The sequence below is a fragment of the Suncus etruscus genome, chromosome 1 (genome assembly GCF_024139225.1).
Source record: "Suncus etruscus isolate mSunEtr1 chromosome 1, mSunEtr1.pri.cur, whole genome shotgun sequence".
NCBI lineage: Eukaryota > Metazoa > Chordata > Mammalia > Eulipotyphla > Soricidae > Suncus > Suncus etruscus.
Window position 1 is genome coordinate 17625688 of NC_064848.1, and position 11076 is coordinate 17636763.

Consider the following 11076-nt stretch of genomic DNA (forward strand, 5'->3'; position numbering starts at 1 on the left):
CAACAGGACAAGATTCCTTTTCTTAAAGTAGTTTATTTTTATTTTTTCCGGTGTTGTAATCTGTACATCTACTATTCTTTACCTGTAATAATTCCTGACTCTGTGAAGATAAACTCAGTTACAAAAAACTGAGTTTGGCCCTCACAGTTATCTCAAGGTTGAATGTTACATCTCAGTAGAATGTCATTATTTTAAGGATATTTAACAACAAAAAAGTAGATATTCTTCGTTTACACTGATAATAATGCTATTGTTAGCATCATCATGATTACTTTTCATTTCCCAGTGTTCAGGTACTCTCTATAAATCTCAGCCATCCAGGTCTTTGGGTTCATACTATGCCAGGCAGAGATGCTTCTCAACCCTGTGGTACAAAGGACTACCGAGGCCACACTCAATGAGCATCTCATAATATATCCTCAGGAGCTTTTCAGGCTCATCCAGTGGTATCAGTGGGCCTCAGGGATGTGTCATCAATGTTCTGAGGAATCGTGTGCAACCATTATTTGGCATGGTAGACATTCACCCTAACTTTTCTACTATCGCTGGTCTCCTTGTTTGCCATATTTTGTGATAAAAATTTTAGGATGATGCAATTTCTAATCTCACTCTTTATTTTGCATTCACTACAATTCTGTCTTCTCCAAACATGCTTAAAATACTTTCTGATTAGCCTAAAGGTCATTGTCTTTGTATGTAGCCAGATGAATCAATTGTGAATAAATAGAAATACTCCACATCAGTCTCACCTAACAAGTTGTTCTATACTGAGATTTTGTCAGGTACCTAGTGAGATTTCATTTTCTGGGACATGGAGGAAGTTATTTTTAAGTTTAATCTGATTTTTGAATTTTTATTAAGAAGAGTATTGGGCAGTGTTCAAGACTTACTCCTCACTCTTGTGCCAGCATTTGGGTCAAAATTAGTCACATGTAAGGTAATGATAGTTTATCTCTGATATTCTTTTTTAAAAAAATATGGAACGCTACACGAATTTGCGTGTCATCTTTGTGCAGGGGCCTTGCTAATCTTCTCTGTATCATTCCAATTTTAGTATATGTGCTGCCGAAGCAAGCACTATCTCTGATATATTTTTAAATTTTAATTCACTGGTGTGCATATTTTAAAACATATACACAATTCAGTTCCTGAAGTGTGTCATTTGTAATTAGAAACCAGTTGGTAATTTAAATCTAAATTACTATATAACATTATTGGAAATTAGGACCTGATTATACATTTTTTATTTAATTTAGCTTCTGAATTATGATATGTGTATAATATACATTATCTTTAAAACATAGTTTAAAAATAATTTACCAAGTCAATAATACTCAATTATGTATTATTATCAATTATGTAATACTCAATTAAGACATTAAAATCTAAACCTTTTTCTGTGTTGAACCCAAGACCTATTGTCATGTGTGTGCAGATAATATAAAATCTCCTTCTCATTTAACTTAGCCATTACTAATGATCTTTTATACATAGGTATTAGTTTCTCAATGACCAAACCCTCAGCTTGGTCATTATCTACATTTTATAATTTACGTGGAATATGATACTTCAATAGCCAATTATATAGCTATAATCCTTCATTTGTTCCATGTACTTGGCAATATTAAGCATAACTCTTGGTCACTTAGATACATCTTTGCCATTGATAGTATATTTCTCTCACTTAGAATATTAAATTTTTCTCTGTATTCTTCAGATATAGGTAATGCCAAGGAGTATTACCTGATTATATTTAAATTCCTACTACTATACTAAATGTTTTGTAATATACCGGGCAGAACTTCAACCTAATTCTATGAACTCTTTCTTTATTTGAAGGATGGGGGAGCCACACTGGACTGTACTCAGGGATTACTCCTTCCTCTACATTCAGGCATCACTCCTGGTGGTACTCAGGGGTCATACATACCACCAGGGATCAAAGCAATGCTGGCTTCATAGTGTCAGTACTCACCATTGTAGTGACACATAAAACCTTCCTTTGTAAACAAGCACTACTAAAAAAAAAAATAAAACATTTTTTCATAGCATAACCTTTGAAAGTATAATATTAATGATCAATCCCTGTGTTCTGTTTTATTTTATTTTGTTTTGTTTGGGGGCCATACTAGGTGATGCTCAGGGGTTAATCCTGGCTATGCACTCAGAAATTGCTCCTGACAAAGGGGACATATGAGATACCAGGATCAAACCCAGGTTCATCCTGGATTAGCCACTATTAAGGCAGATGCCCTACCGCTATGCTATCACTCTGCCTGATCATTGTGTTCTAACGATTGTTCATTAACATTTTTGTTGTTTAGCTTTGAGTCTTCTGTCTCTTTGTTCTTTCCTGAAAAAAATATCTATAGCTACTCAATATATCCCTGACAACTGACAGTTTATACAAGCTTTATTGAGAAACCCAGATTTTAAAATATTATTGCCTAAATTACTTCCATCTTTCTACAAATTCTTATTATTTATCAATATTCCTTTTTTGTTGTCATTTTTATTTTATATGTTTTTTATTTTTGGTTCACATGCAATTGTGCATAGGGCTTACTACTGACTCTGGGCTCAGAAATAAATACCACTGGGCTTGGGGAATTAAAGAGGTAATTAAACCCCGTTGAGGCCCATGTAAAGTAAGCACCCTACTTATATGGATCTGGCTCCTAAATACTAATTCTTCTTACCTTCACTGCAGTATCTGAGAATGACTATTTCCTCTAATTCTCGTTGGTTCCAACTTCCTTATATGGTAGTTTCAATCAATATTATTAATTTATAATAGCTTATATTAAATAAGATAATAATTATAAGAATTTTCACTTTTTGGAAATTAATTTATGAAAAAAAATTTAAGTTTCTAAAATAATCTACATCACAAAAAATTATTTAGGTAATATTATAGTAATTTCATGTATGAAGAAAAGGACTTGAAGAATGTTTTATCACTTTACCATATCTTAGATAATAAAATATAGGAACAAATTTATGATTCAGATCTTATCTTTGGTGCATGTGACTTTTTGGTTCTTTTGATGAAAAAATATGTTGCAACAATATCATTATTTTTATTTTCAGTAATTTTCAAGTTTCTTTGAAGGTTTGTTCTTCTCTACATTAAAAAAAAATATTTAACCTAGGAGTTACAAAGATTCTCCACCCTTGAAGCATACTGTCATGGGAGCAACTCCATACACGCTGAATTTATACATGCTCATTCTTGAACACCAAGGTCTTTTTTTTAAACAATAAAAAACATTTTTATTATTAAGCATAAAATGCTAAAAATTTATGATGTTACAAATGGCAGACTTCAAATTTATAACATATATAAACTTGAATAAATATCCATTTTACATATGGCATACACGTTTAACTAATATATATAGTATGTGTATATATATTTTTAGGTAAATGTATTTTTCAAATTTTTTAAATTTAATTTCTTTAATTATATTTTTAATTTTTTTCTTTATTTAAACATCTTCATTACATATATGCTTGTGATTAGGTTTTGGTCATGTAAAGAACACCCCCTTCACCAGTGCAACATTCCCATCATCAATGTCCCAAATCTCCCTCCATCCCACACCACCCCCACCTGTACTTCAAACAGGCTTTCCAGTTCCCTCATTCATTCATATGATTATGGTAGTTTTCTGTGTAGTTATTTCTATAACTGCACTCACCACTCTTTATGGTGAGCTTCATGAAGTGAGCTGGAAGTTCCAGCCCTCCTTTCATTGTCTCTGAGGATTGTTGCAAAAATGACTTTTATTTTTCTTAAAACCCATAGATGAGTGAGACTATTCTGCATCTCTCTCTCTCCCTCTGACTTATTTCACTCAGCATGATAGATTCCATGTACATCCATGTATAGGAAAATTTCATGACTTCATCTATCCTGATGGTTGCATAATATTCCATTGTGTATATGTACCACACTTTCTTTAGCCATTCATCTGTTGAAGGGCATCTTGGTTGTTTCCAGAGCCTGGCTATTGTGAATAGTGCTGCAATAAATATAGGTGTGAGGAAGGGGTTTTTATGTTGTATTTTTGTGTTCTTAGGGTATATCCCTAGGAGTGGAATAGCTGGGTCGAATGGGAGCTCAATTTCCAGATTTTGGAGGAATCTCCATATTGCTTTTCATAGAGGTTGGACTAGATAGCATTCCCACCAGCAGTAGATAAGAGTTCCTTTCTCTTCACATCCTTGCCAGCACTGATTGTTCTCATTCTTTGTGATGTGTGCCAATCTCTGTGGTGTGAGGTGGTATCTCATTGTTGTTTTGATTTTCATCTCCCTGATGATTAGTGACGAGGAGCATTTTTTCATGTGCCTTTTGGCCATTTGTATTTCTTTTTTTTTTTTATCAAAGTGTCTGTTCATTTCTTCTCCCCATTTTTTGATGGAATTAGATTTTTTTCTTATAAAGTTCTGTCAGTGCCCTGTATGTTTTGGATATTAGCCCCTTATCTGATGGGTGTTGGGTGAATAGTTTCTCCCACTCGGTGGGTGACACTTGTATCCTGGGCACTATTTCTTTTGAGGTGCAGAAGCTTCTCAGTTTAATGTACTCCCATCTGTTGATCTCTGCTTTCACTTTGGAAAGTGCAGTTTCCTCCTTGAAGATGCCTTTAGTCTCAATGTCATGGAGTATTTTACCGACATGCTGTTCTATATACCTTATGGTATCAGGTCTGATATCAAGGTCTTTAATCCATTTGGATTTTACCTTCATACATGATGGTAACTGGGGGTCTATGTTCACTTTTTTCCTAGTGGCTAACCAGTTCTGCCAGCACTACTTGTTGAGGAGGTTTTCCCTGCTCCACTTAGGATTTCTTGCTCCTTTGTCAAAAATTAGGTAATTATATGTCTGGGGGACAATGTCTGAAAACTCAAGACAATTCCACTGATCTGAGGGTCTGTCTTTATTCCAATACCATGCTGTTTTGATAACTATTGTTTTGTAGTACAGAGGACAATACTGGTAGTGGGAATGGCCCTAATTCTTTGTCACTATGTACCTTAGATATTTCTGTGAAAGACTTGCAATTCACTTTGATCACAATAAAAATTATTAGAAAATATTTTTCTTAGTGTCCTGTGTCTATTTACTCTGATTTCCTATCAAAGCACTCTAAAATATTTTCTCCCACAACATTTCTTTAGAGTGATGCAAATATTAACATTTCACAAATTTGTTTATCAAGTTAATTTCTAACTTGAATTTCTATTAAGTATTTATAAATTTACATTGTCAAATATCCTTCTATACCTTCTATACCTTCTATATTCTTAATTTGCCTATATTGAGAGCAATACTGAATGACGAGCTAACTGATTCACCAAAGGTAGAAATTCTAGTGGATAATTTTTATTCTGCTTCTGTTTTTATTGTATCTCATATCTATAGACCATATTATTTTTTGCTATGAACATTTTGAGAACTTAACAATTTTCTTTTTAGAATTATGAGTAATTTGAATACTATTTGACATTGATAACTTTGATTATAAAAATCATTAAGTTAAATTATATAAAATAAATTATGTTAAGGTTTTAATCACATTCTTTAAGAAATATTCTCAAGATCCAGCCTCTCTGAGAAATAATTCAATTTTGTTTAGTCTTTCCATTGAATCTTTTCAAGTCTTAACCTATGTCATAATCCATTAAAAATGCCAACAGAGGCACAGGTGTTTTCTGGGTACATAGTGTCCAAACAATAGTGTCTCTCTAAAGTTTGGTATTCTTACTTTATACTGAGTTGTGTAGCTGGTCTCTCTCTGTCTCTCTCTTTTCTCTAAAGTTTGGTATTCTTACACTATTTTGAGTTGTGTAGTTTTCACTCTCTCTCTGACTCTCTGTCTCTCTCTCTCATATTCCACCTCTTCCTTCTAAGTACCTCTAATTAATTTTTTTCACTTTAAAAATGCTAATAGAGGAGCCGGAAGGGTGGCGAAGAGGTAAGGCATCTGCCTTTGCATGTGGTAGCTTAGGACAGATCAGTTCAAAACCCTGCCATCTAAGGCAGGAGCAATTTCCGGAGCACATAGCCAGGAGTAACCCCTGAGCATCACTGGGTGTACCCTTCTCCTAAAAAAACCCAAAATGCTAATAGACATGTTTCTAGAAGGATCACTGCTGTAGCCTTAGTCAGCATCACCACTGGATATAATCAGTTCCAGACTGTTTAGATTACATCTAAACAATAAAATAACATTGACAAAACACTACTATGTTTAGCTTATTTTGTCAGAAGCATTTCACATAAAATTTAAAAATTTATACCTTCAGCAGAGAACAATTTTGTTTAAAAGAAAAATTCTGTTTTTCTTTTCAGATACAGGATGTCTGAATAACAAAGAAAGAAATGTCAAGATTGCTAATGTTTCTTCTCTGACTGAATAACTCAGTTACATAAGAGTTTATGAATAATAAATTTCTAACTGAGACACCTGAAATAGTAAAGGTACTATTCCATACTGCAGTGAGATATGGAATTCTCATTCAACAATTGGATTTTTTTTATTTCCCTATTTCTGTGTGTGAATCTAGCACTAATAATACTTTATAGCTTCAAGTGTGGAGAAACCCTGTTTCTCTTAGGTCAAAGAAATTTCCTTTTTAATTTCCCCAGTATTTACTGTGCCTATGCAAGAAACAAAACAAACAAACAAAAACAAACATGAAAAACACTTGCCGAATCAGCTCACCCTTTTTTGTTCTTTTTTTTTCTTTTTCTATTTTAAAATTTATATTTATAGCTCCTAGACAAGGACTCAAGCCTGGTTTCTTTCATTTTTTAACAGAACCATAAAACATAAATCATCTAGTTCTGTCTTATATTTCTATGTATTCCTACAAATTGAGCAAAAGAAAAGTGGATGGTACCAGGCACAAAGCACTCTAATGAGCATTGAGTGGAAATAAAAAATGATCAGACTTAAATACCCAACCCAAAGTCAACGACAAGAGAATCAAGAGACCCAAACTACAAAAAGCTATACACAAAAGGGCCTGTTATACTAGCAATCCAGGGGGCTAAGTGTGGAGGAATGGGATGCATGCTGGGAACAGGGGTGAAGGGATGTCAACATTGGTGGTGGGAATTGTCCTAATTTACTGTCACTATGTATCTTAAATATAACTATGAAAGACTTCTTTTTCACATTGGTCTCAATGAAAATTATTAAAAAATGAAAAATATTTCAGAGCCTTTGTATCAATATCACTTTTTTCTATACTATCTAAGCCATGAAAACAGCAACAATAAAATGGTAGAAGGATATCTTCAGCTGAGGACAAAGTGTACATTAGAACTTGATTAGTCCCATACAAAGAAGCAGGATCACATAATGTTATATTTGGTCTTAGTGAGGACTATACTTGAATTGAAACCCAGAAATAAACTAGTATATCTCAGGCTGATGGCAAAATATTAAGGAGTCATTTTATTGATAAATTGCTGACGAGTACTGATCACTTACAATTTTCCAAATTTCTTAAAATAAATTACTCTGGAACAATAAGAAAGGGGAAATTCTACTTTTCTGTTTTATATACTGAATAGATTGCATGGTCTTATCTAAGTCTTTCCTCATGATGAAAAAAAAGATAGAAAGAGAACTGTTCTTGGGGCCAGAGTGATGCCATGGTGGTAGGGCGTTTGCCTTGCACATGGCCCACCTAGGACGGACCTCAGTTCAATTCCCTGGCATCCCATGTGCCCCAAGCTAGGAACAATTTTTGAGTGCAGAACCAGGAGTAACCCTTGAACATCACCGGGTGTGACCCAAATCCCAGGCCCCCCCAAAAAAAATAGAGCACTGATTTTTATTTTAGGACATGCCCAACCATACTTCTCATGTCTTAAACCTCAGAAAGAAGAGGAGCAAAACTGTTTCAAGTCCTTTAGGGAAGTGCTTAATCCTTTCTACAAGATAGCATTTTTGTTTAAATCACAATTTTTTTTTTGGCTTTTCAGACAAGCACTTTTAAGACTGGTTCATCTAAATTTTTGTGTTATACCTTACAAGTTTTATGGCAACTGAGAATGTGACATTCACTTAGGAAATAATGACACTGCCTCTTTGTTGTCACCACACTTTTCTCTATTCTTGATCCTCAGTACAAAGCAGATTTTAGGCCTTTCAGTACAAAACTCACATATCATTTTTTTCTACAATGTGCAGCTACTTGTCTCAAATTTTTCTTTTAATTATGAAAATTCAAAAGGTGACAGTTGAACCAAATGCCAAAGACATCTTGTGATCTCTAAAATTCTCTTTAGAAAATAATTTTCTATCATCAGTGATTTCCTCTTGAATTTTATGTAGAGGATTTAGAAAGGTATTGCATAAAGTTCATAGTTGCTACTGCTTATTTTTAACTAGTTTAATATATGTATTTCAGTATATATATGACTGATATATGAAGTGGGGTCAAAATGAAATCAGTTATCTTGGTATAGGTTGTTGGTAGTATGGCATTCTAAAAAAAAATAAAAGAGAAGTTAAAATGTAATAATGATGTATTCTTGTTTTTTGTGTGTGTGGTTTTTGGGTCACACCCAGCAGTGTTCAGGAGTTTTTCCTGGCTCCGTGTTCAGAAATTGCTCCTGGCATGCACGGGGGACCATATGGGACGCTGGGATTCGAACCGATGACCTTCTGCATGAAAGGTAAATGCCTTACCTCCATGCTATCTCTCCGGCCCCGATGTATTCTTTTTTAATGTAGAAATAGATTATTGATAATGATTATTCAGTGAGATTCTGTTATTAATGATGCTAGATTATTTCCTTTTCATAAATAAGATACAGTTTTGGCATATCTAGTAGATTCAGACATTTTCCATTTTGTGGTTGACTTTTATTTCTGTTATCCATTTCCTTTCACTTTGTACTGACTTACTGTTTTTCTTCCTTGTGTGTTTAGAATATTAAAAGTGCAAGAGACTTAAAAAGTATTTTCTATGTCAGTTTCTAGCATATGGTGATGCACATCAGTGGTTTTTTCTCTTATTTCAATTGTGTTCTTGAGAGAATGTTCATTTTCTTGTTTTGTTCTGAACATTGTTGTTCTCACATATATAATATTTAAGTACAGTTATGCCTATTTTTGTGCACAAGTCTCCTCATATAAATTCACTTATAAATTCATAGAAGAGTTTATTATTTGGCTCATTGCTTGGTGTATAAAAGATATATTATAAAAACTTTATTATTAGATTTATTTCAATGATATGTATTACTTTCTGGTTACTTAAATCAGGTATCATGATCCAAAGTACTGCATTCAGTATAAGATTTTCAAATGTAAAATATTTGAATTGCAAGCTTGTGTTCTAAAACACCAGTGGAAAACCTTAGCTCTGCCCTATAGCCATCTCAAATATTATCTAAATTTTTCCTAAGAAAAACACACAGGCAGGGAAGATGTGCAGAGAATAGATCAGTAAGTGATTTTGAAGTCAGAATTGTAGGTTTTAAATGTTAAATCTACTTTGTGTTAGTTGTGGCCTTGGGCAGGAATCTCAACTTTATTGAATTTAAGTTTTCTTATCCATAAAAATGAGTTTCATTACTTCTAAATTCTTTCTTAAAGTTTTTATGGGTATATGATGTGGCAATATGTGTATACAGCATTTGTCACAATGCTTTGTCCTTAACATTGTCTGTTCTTAGCACTATCCAGTTTATTCCCTAAACAGTGTGAGGTCCTATGGTAAATTCTAAATTGTATAAAAATAAAATACCCCTTTATAAGCTATGATTTCTAACCATCACTCATCATTTCTGCAAAAGTAACTAACTCCTAAACCTATTACTTAAGATCAAGCAAATATAAAAATGTTAGTGCCAGGGCCAAAGAGATAGTACATTGGGTAGAGTACTATTGCCTTGCATTATTCTTGACCCTGGAAAAATCTCTTGTTTCAATTGGTCCCCCTAGGAGTAATTCCTGAGCACAGAACCAAGTCTTGTTCAAAGATGGATGTGGTCCAAAACCAATAACAATGAAAATTGTTGATGTCCAATAGTAACTTAATATATTTTGAATATAAATTGTGTCTAAATATTGGCAATACAGAGAATATGGGAGTACTGGATATTGTGGGCTTCCATAAGCTCTTAATAATTTGTTCTCAAGGACAAAAGTGTTGTCATTTCTCTCAATTTTTTTATCCTATTAAGTCTAAAGCTCAGTTTATTTATCGTCCTCAAATCCTATTTCCCTGCCCTTAGTGATATATCAAGAGTTGAGGATCACACTTACATATCTCTAAGACCACAGAAGCATGTGGTTCTGATGTCCACTCACCTTAGAATACTCTGAAAAAAGAATCAATAATACTTTATGTCACCTTCACAGAAAAGCCTCTAAGGCTAATAAGGTAGTCTAAGCATCAGCTGAAAGAAAAGCAAAACTCAAATTAATAATCCATTGGAAACAAATGTGCTAGAAACTAACTAGGAGAGATTCCACAAAACATGCATAATTTATGCATTGTTCAGACACATGCTCAGACACAGATTTTCTAATAGAAAGTAATTTACCCTGGAGGCAGAGTAATCTTCCCGCTTACAAATGCTTGCTGATGGGGAGACAACATATAATTCAGAATGGATCTTGCAACTAGATCCTGAAACAAAAAAATCACTGCTCATCTATTTTAGTGCAATACTAAACTGTTTGTAGCTTTTATCCTTAGGGAAGAAAACACTTAACAGTGTAAAGGGCTTATTTCTGACTCTGTGATCAGGAATCTTTCTTAGCGGGGCTCTTGAGATCATATAAGGTGCCGGGTGTCAATCCTGGGTCTCTTCATTCAAGGCAAGCTCTCTACTCAATGTACTATTATGCCTGCCCTATAGACTTGCATGTTTTAAAGCAATTATAATTAAAGTCAATTCCAGATGCTGCAGAGAATAAAAAGAAACAAAAGAAATTCACTACATAAATTATATAGCTAAAATTAATTAAAAAGTACATAGAAGTGGTTTTGAATGAAAACAGAAATACTATTCTATAGTATTCAACATGCAAGAGA

At 33.6% G+C, this 11076-nt stretch overlaps 1 non-coding gene across 1 annotated transcript; it reads right to left on the reverse strand.

Moving 5' to 3' along the window:
* Window positions 1–971: 971 nt before the first annotated feature.
* Window positions 972–1078, reverse strand: LOC126025188 (U6 spliceosomal RNA). The gene has a single exon (XR_007501236.1). It is a non-coding gene; the product is annotated as a U6 spliceosomal RNA (small nuclear RNA).
* Window positions 1079–11076: the final 9998 nt, after the last annotated feature.